At 39.3% G+C, this 7,910-nt stretch overlaps 1 protein-coding gene across 4 annotated transcripts in view; it reads right to left on the reverse strand.

Moving 5' to 3' along the window:
* The window catches only part of RNF41 (ring finger protein 41, E3 ubiquitin protein ligase), a 27,148-nt gene that overhangs the window by 16,581 nt on the left and 2,657 nt on the right, over positions 1-7,910 (reverse strand). For all 4 annotated transcript variants that reach the window (XM_008577180.1, XM_008577179.1, XM_008577178.1 and 1 more), the window contains one exon: positions 6,927-7,111. The gene's annotated coding sequence lies outside the window, so the exon portion shown is untranslated. The remainder of the gene's footprint in view (positions 1-6,926; positions 7,112-7,910) is intronic.

The raw sequence follows: 7,910 nt of genomic DNA on the forward strand, positions 1-7,910 counted from the left end.
GGGGGGGGGGGGGGGGGGGGAAGGAGGTTGAGGAAGTGGTTGTGCAGGGGTGGTTTTCCTTATGTAAGAAAGGCTAGAGTGTGTTTATGTACTGAGAAAAAGATAAAGACAAGAGAGAATCTAGTCATTGAGGCAGTGGTAGGAAGAACTCTGGAGTTATCTTAAACAGGAAGGGGGATACCTCTGAAGCAGGAAAGAAGAAAAATGGTACAGAGTCTAGATAGACAGGTTTTCAAAAAATCATACCTATAAGGTCTGGAGAATTAGCTCCGTTGGTTAGAGCGTGATGTTGTAACACCAAGATCAAGGGTTTGGATCCCCGTACTAGCCAGCCACCAAAGAAACCAAAAAACCAAAAATCATACCAATAAGCTTTTTTTTTTTTTTCGTGGCAGCTGGCCATTATGGGGAGTCAAACTCTCAACCTTGTTGTTATCAGCACAGATCTCTAACCAACTGAGCTAACCGGCCAGCTCCCAATAAACTTTTAAAAAATCAGATAATCACATATACATTTAAATGAACAGTAAAGATACAATTAAGTACCTTTAACTTCATGGTAATGTAAGCCTATCTGATGGAATAATATACCTATCTTAAATGATGTTTATGCAGAATATACGATAACATGATAATAATAACAGGTGAAAGTAGACATAAAATTGAGTACACATCTGTTTAAAAGTGTATCATATATTTATAAATAATCCAGAAATAGAAAGGGTCCAGAAATAAATAATCAAAATGTTAACGGTGGTTTTATTTGGGAGTAGGACTAAGGATGTTTTTCTTCCTTTAGTTTACAAAAATTTTAATAAGCATACATTAGCTTTTTTAAAGTCATAATTCAACTTTAAATAGTCTTCCATATATATGGAAAAATAGTCCTTCCTTTGGACTATAAATTTTAAAAATTTAGAAATTACTTGAGAATAAAAAAATAAAAGGAATACTTTTACCTTTTTTTTTTTAAAGATGACCGGTAAGGGGATCTTAACCCCTGATTTGGTGTCATCAGCACCACACTCTCCCAAGTGAGCCAACCGGCCATCCCTATATAGAGATCCAAACCCATGGCCTTGGTGTTATCAGCACCACACCCTCTCAAGTGAGCCATGGGCCAGCCCTGGAATACTTTTACTTTTCAAGTACAGGAATAAAAGATGACAGAATTTGATCGTACCCAGAAGTTTTTCCCATTGACTTGAGTAAGACAGTCTTATTTTTGTCTTTAGAGTTAGAATGGACCATAAGAGACCATCGGTTTAACCTCCCAGGGCAGGAATCCTCTCCATAACACCTAACAGTCACCCTATGCTTAAGACACTCTGGGAAAGGTCCACACAGGCTACAGCAAGAGCACAGATGAGAAATACCTTGCCCAGACTCAATTCTCTCATAGCGTTCTAGAATGCCAATGTTCCTCTAAAACAGATTACCCAGAGCTTCACATGTGGACTTAGCAATATGGACAATATGGCACCAATATCTCCTTTCCTCTCTACTTCAATTAATGCAACCTCAGACTGTTATTATTGTTCTGAATGAGAGCTACTGCCACTCTCATAGATAAACACACAGAGCTGGGAAGAAGGGAAAGGGGCAAAAGAAAAGGTCAAAAAGAGAAGTTACCTGAGATAGCTACTATGCAAGAGGAAAATATCACCAAATATCCATAATTCATCCACTGAACTGCTGACTTTACAATATCTACCTCAATTAAATAAAACAAATTGTAATTTCGTTTCTCTACAATAGCTACAAAATTAATCAGAGAAAAACTAAAATTATTGCTACCTTTAAAATACACCAAGTATGGGGCCGGCCTGTGGCTCACTCGTGAGAGTGCGGTGCTCATAACACCAAGGCCACGGGTTCGGATATCATATCGGAATGGCCGGTTGGCTCACTGGCTGAGCGTGGTGCTGACAACACCAAGTCAAGGGTTAAGATCCCTTTACCGGTCATCTATTAAAAAAATAAAATAAAATAAAATAAAATACACCAAGTATGCAAAAATTTCCAAGAAATACTGTTAGAAGAAAACTAAGATACAGAATAATATATGTAAAGCACACCACCATGAGTGCAAAAAAACAATATAGGATGGCCAGTTATCTCACTGGGAGAGTGCGGTGCTGGTAACACCAACATCACAGGTTCAGATCCCTGTACTGGCCAGCTGCCAAAAAACAAGAAACAAAACAAAAGATTCTGCATTAAAAAAACCCTAAAACAATATATATGTGTATATGCTTACATAAGCATGGAACTCGCTAGAAGGATACACAGGAAATTGTCAACAGTGGTTCTGCTGAGAAGGGCAAACCAAAAAACAGGAATAGGAGAGAAATTCTAATTTCCCTAATTATCCCTTTATACCTTTGTAAAAAGTTTTCTACAAGTATACGTATTCAATATTCAAATAAATAAACGAATCTACAATTATACTAAATTGTCAAAGAAAGGTATTAAGGTTAAAACAAAAAAAGTCCCAAATAGTCACTTAGTGTGTCATATACTATACATGACATCTATGTCATATAATGTATATGACACACACATTGTATACTATACCAAGGTGTGGAAAAAAATGTGCCCTTACAAGAAAAAGTTGATCAAATTGAACCACAACGGGCTGGCCCGTGGCTCACTCGGTAGAGTGCGGTGCTGAAAACACCGAGGCCACGGGTTCGGATCCTATATAGGGATGGCCGGTTAGCTCAGTGGGTGAGCGTGGTGCTGACAACACCAAGCTAAGGGTTGAGATCCCCTTACCGGTCATCTTTAAAAAAAAAAAAAATTGAACCACAACAAAAAAGTAGTAAATGTCCTAAAGGATAGATGCTCCACAACTTACAATGTGGATCTCCGATAAACCCATGATGAGTTGAAAATATCATAAATGCACTTTATACACCTAACCTATTGAACATCATAGTTTAACCTAGCCTACCATTAATGTGCTCAGAACACTTACTTTAGCCTACAGTTGGGCAAAATCATGTGGCAACACAGTACACTGTAGAGTATCCATTGTTCACCCTTGTGATCACATGGCTGACTGGGAGCTGTAGCTTGCTGCAGCTGCCCAATGCCTCTAGAGTATCCTACTGCTTTCTACTGAATGCCTATCACTTTTGCACCATCGTGAAATCAAAAAATTAAGTTGTACCACTGCAAGTCAGGGACCCATCTGTGTATGTGTGTGTATATATATATATACCCTTTTACCTAGCAATCCTACTTCTAGGAACTTATCCTAAGGAAATAATTACGCACGGCATAAAAAAGAATGTACTAAGTCATCTATCTAAGCATTATTTATAACAGCAAAAAAAAAAAATCACAAGTACCATAAATATCCAGCAAAATTCTTTTTTGGGGCGGAGAGGGGCAGCTGGACAGTATAGGGATTGAACCCTGGACCTTGGTGTTATCAGCACCATACTCTAACCAACTGAGCTAACTGGACAGCCCTAGTAGAATTCTTTACATCCATAAAATGGAATATCATGTAGCATTAATATAACTTGGATATACTTATTTCTTATTAACAATTTATTTAAGTTATTTTAACATTATTTATATAATAAATGAAAATAACTTATTTATATTACAGATATATATGCTATAGTGCTTTTTTTAAAAAAGTATATTTATATTTATGTGTGTACACATTTATATTGGAGAGCATCTAGAAGGATATATATTATAGAAACTGCCTCTAAATGAGACTTTTACACCTACAATTTCACTCAGTTTTGCTTTATTGGTTTTTCCTACTTTTTCTACAATGATCATGTTTTACGTATACAACTAAATAATAATGAAGCCAACATTTATTAAGTATTACTATATGTTACACGCTATTTTAAACGTTTTTTGCCTATTACTCATCTAATTCTTATAACAATTCTATGAGGTTGGGGCTATCATTACTTACATTTTACAGATGCGTAACAGAGGCACAGAGGTTAAAAAGCTTGTCCAAAATCATACAGCAAACAAGTGGTGCAGCCAGATTCAAACCCAGGCAGACTGGCTCCAGAGCCCAAGCTTTTAACCACTGTGTTGAACTGTCTCCCAAACTGAAAAATGCAAATATGTAGAGTATGGTCCCATTTTTATAAAAACAATGTTAAAAAGAAAAAGCATATATATAGTATATACACTTTTAAAATCTAGATGCTGGGATTATACTTCAATGTAGATTATACTCAGGTATTTCTGCAAGATTTAATTTTTTTAAAAATCAGTTCTCCTTGGGATTAAGAGCAAAAATTAAAATAACATTACCATTTCTCCCTTGTTGATATAGGACAATGTAGATTGATATAGGACAATGTAGAAAATAGGCCTAGAGTTTGTACTGTTTCATTGTACTTTAATTTTAAATCAATGCTAATAATATGAATACTTAAGGAGGAACACAAATTCTGAAAATTTATTTTAATGGGGTTTCAGATCCCACATCCCCAAAACAAACAGCAAAGAATTTGCCTTAGTTGGTGCAGGAATGGCTAGAGGGTATGGGAAGCCAGCAGCCAGCGTTAGGAGCTGCTAGGTTCCTAAAATAAAGTCAGGTTTTACAAAACTCTGCAGAGATGTTAGGCACTGTTCTTTCTAAATCTAAACCCCCCTTTATCTGCCTGGAGGTTCTTCTTGCTTTATCCCCCTTCCTGTAACCGCACTCTTTCAGAGGTGTGGCCTCAAGAAATAAGAGGAAGTTTAGATTTCTAATCTGGTTAGGGTATTCCCTATTTGCCATCTGTGGGAAACAAATGTTGACATGGTTATATACTATTGGAAGTCAGCTCTTCACTAGGCTCCTTTGCTCTAGGCAAACAGTCTAAATCTGACAGGGTAGGCTCAGGCTCACTTAACTACTCCTCCCTACCTCTGGAACTCCCAAAACTGCTGAGGGGCTGTCACAGGGGTGAGTTATCATTCCAAGGGGGATGCCTCACAAGAACTCAGCTACTTACCTCCTGGGGCAGAAGCCTTTATAAAACTGAATCCAAACCACAGGGATCTCAAGAGTCACAGCCATTGACCAAAGCCACTGGAAGCACAGTTTCCTAGATATTCTCGAGATGTACGATCGGAAAAAGCCTTGGAAGGTTTCACTCAAACTGGGGAGCTGAACTGAAGTAGCACTAAATTGTCCCTTCAGGTTTATTGGAGTTCTGCCAACTCCCTGCTTTGAACATCCTGAAGCCAAACTGAAAACTTCATTCCCAGCCTCCTATTCTGCGGGCCAGAACCAAACCAGGTTAACTATGTTACTTTACCTCCTCCATGTTACACTGGGGTCTTTCTCTCTATTCCTGGTCAGCATTATTATAAGAATGCAAGAGCTTCGCCAGATCCCTTCCTGTACGCTTTTAACTTACTGTTGTGGTTGTTTTTCTGGTCTACCCCTAGAGAGAGCTAGGAATTCAAAACAGATGGTTCCTAAAGGACATTTATCCTTACTTATTCAGGGTTTCTTGAACCCATATGCACAGATGTGTAAACTGGGCACATTCATTCACACAAGCACACACATACACACTAAGAAACATGAAGAAAAGCCACTCTAGCCCATGATTTATATTTTAGGGTAACTGGACTGGGCATGCTGCTCCCAATTCTTGGCAAAAGCATAAGGGCAAAAGTCAGGTGTAAGTGATATAGTCTCCTTTCTACCAATACTCTCTCCTCCTGCTCTGAGTACAACACAAGTGCAGAGAGTTAAGGATTCTCCAGCCCCAATTACTACAAATAACCAGATACATAGGAACAAGGCTCCATAACCTGCCCCAGTCTAAAGACACAGGTAACTCCTACAAACTTCAACCTAGTCAAGAAATTAGCCGGCGAAGGATCTCACAGGTGTCCCTAAAACATTTCATCACATTCCCTGTATTCCCCAATGAATAGGGTAGGGGTGAAAAAAGCTGAGTTAAGAATTCAGAAACTGAATCCCAATAGTTTTAGCTCTATCACGGACCAAAATGTGTGACATTTGGGCAAGGTATTTAACCTCTGAGCCTCGGCTCCCTAATTCTACATGAAATGAAGCATCCTGGACTACATAAAATCTGAGGTGCTCTACAAGTTCTACAATTCCAAGATTAAGCAAATAAAACAAAAATAGGTAAATTAGGAGGTAATTATTTTATAAAAGGTGGCCTGGCTTTTCTACTAACTGACCTTGCTCTCTTTAGGCAACTCTCTTGACACTTTAAGTGAAAGAAAGTGGTCTTTTTTATTTAAGCAGTAGAATCTTTAGACTGAAATCACTTCCCCTCTTAGGAACTCAGTTTCCTTGGTTGTGAAATGAGGGGATGGACTACATAAAAGTTCTGTTTATTTCTAGACTGCTGTGATCAATACTGGATTTACCACAGGGGATTTTAAAGTTGGGCTTCTTTAGTATATTTTATTGATTCAATTTACAAGAGAATCCAAAGGGCACACAGTTCTTGGAGAACTTATCTAATGCCTAAAGCAAGACCAGCCAGGTTTCAAAGGCCAGCAGTGAACTCCCACTTGGTCATCAGCACCGGGCACTATTTGTGTGGTTACCCCAAACCTCATCTTCATCCTAAATACACAACCGCCTTGCCAGTAGAGACATGTAGAACAAAGAGAAAACACAATCTTTATGCTCAAACTAAGGTGTAGGCTTGAGCCCAGTGAGTATACAGGATAAAAAAATACATAAAAAGACATAAAACTTACTAAGCAACTTACCAATATGTAAAAGTTAATAATTAATGTAGTACATAAATATGCAAAAAGAATAAGACAGTGTAGGTAAATTACAGAAAGCTTTTTGAAGAAAGGAGTTTTAAGAATCAGTTTTTCAAAAGCAGCATCCCAGCTGGCAGAGAAGAGAGCTGAAGCCTGGAATGGGATTCTGAATCCAGGCTCTTTACCTTCCAAGTGTTGGGGGGCAGGTTCCCTTTTCACAAGGTTCCAACCCCCTGATGCCGCCACTCAGTGCCACTCAGGAGATGCTCCCAGTAACCCATCTTGTTGGCTATTCTCCGACTGAGTCTTCCTTCCTAGTGACAAGCTCCATCACCAAGGGGATGGATGTAATATCACAATCAGGAGCACTCTATTAATAGAAACAGGGAAGAGAAAGGTGAATCAGGGGTACTACCTACATTTGGAAATAAGACTGTACAGACTCGGATAGGGCTGTAAGTTGGGGAGGATGAGACAACTCCATTAAGGACTACAGGTTTCAGTGCTAGGCATATAGGACTATACTCTAAGGAGATCACAGAATAAGGAATCACACACATGGTCCAGTAGATTCAAATATAGCTGAGAGAGGGAAAGAAAAGGACAAAAGAAAAGGTAGAGAAGAGGAGCTTTTGGAGATTTTAAAAGATTATTTTATTCAGCATACATAAATACAAGTAATATCAGTTATTCCAAATCTGTGGCTACATAAGGCATAGATCCATAATACCTTACATGTACAGTATGATGCTTTAATGTTTCCACAGTGCTTTCACATAAATATTTCATGTAAAAAGAATTCTGGTACTATCCTCCAATTAGAAAATACTATTTCAGGGCCGACCCCGTGGCTCACTCGGGTGAGTGTGGTGCTGAGAGCACCGAGGTCGCGGGTTCGGATCCTATATAGGGATGGCCGGTGCGCTCACTGGCTGAGCGCGGTGCGGGCGACACCACGCCAAGGGTTACGATACCCTTACTGGTCACAAAAAAAAAAAAGAAAATACTATTTCATAAGAAGATGCTCTGGGGCCGGCCCGGTGGCGCACTGGATAGTGCGCCGCTTGGGAAGCGCGGCAGCGCTCCCGTCCGAGGGTTCGGATCCCATATAGGGATGGCCGGTGCGCTCACTGGCTGAGCGCGGTGCGGGCGACACCACGCCAAGGGGT

The sequence above is a fragment of the Galeopterus variegatus genome, unplaced genomic scaffold (genome assembly GCF_000696425.1).
Source record: "Galeopterus variegatus unplaced genomic scaffold, G_variegatus-3.0.2 Scaffold1458, whole genome shotgun sequence".
In the NCBI taxonomy this organism is placed as follows: Eukaryota; Metazoa; Chordata; class Mammalia; order Dermoptera; family Cynocephalidae; genus Galeopterus; species Galeopterus variegatus.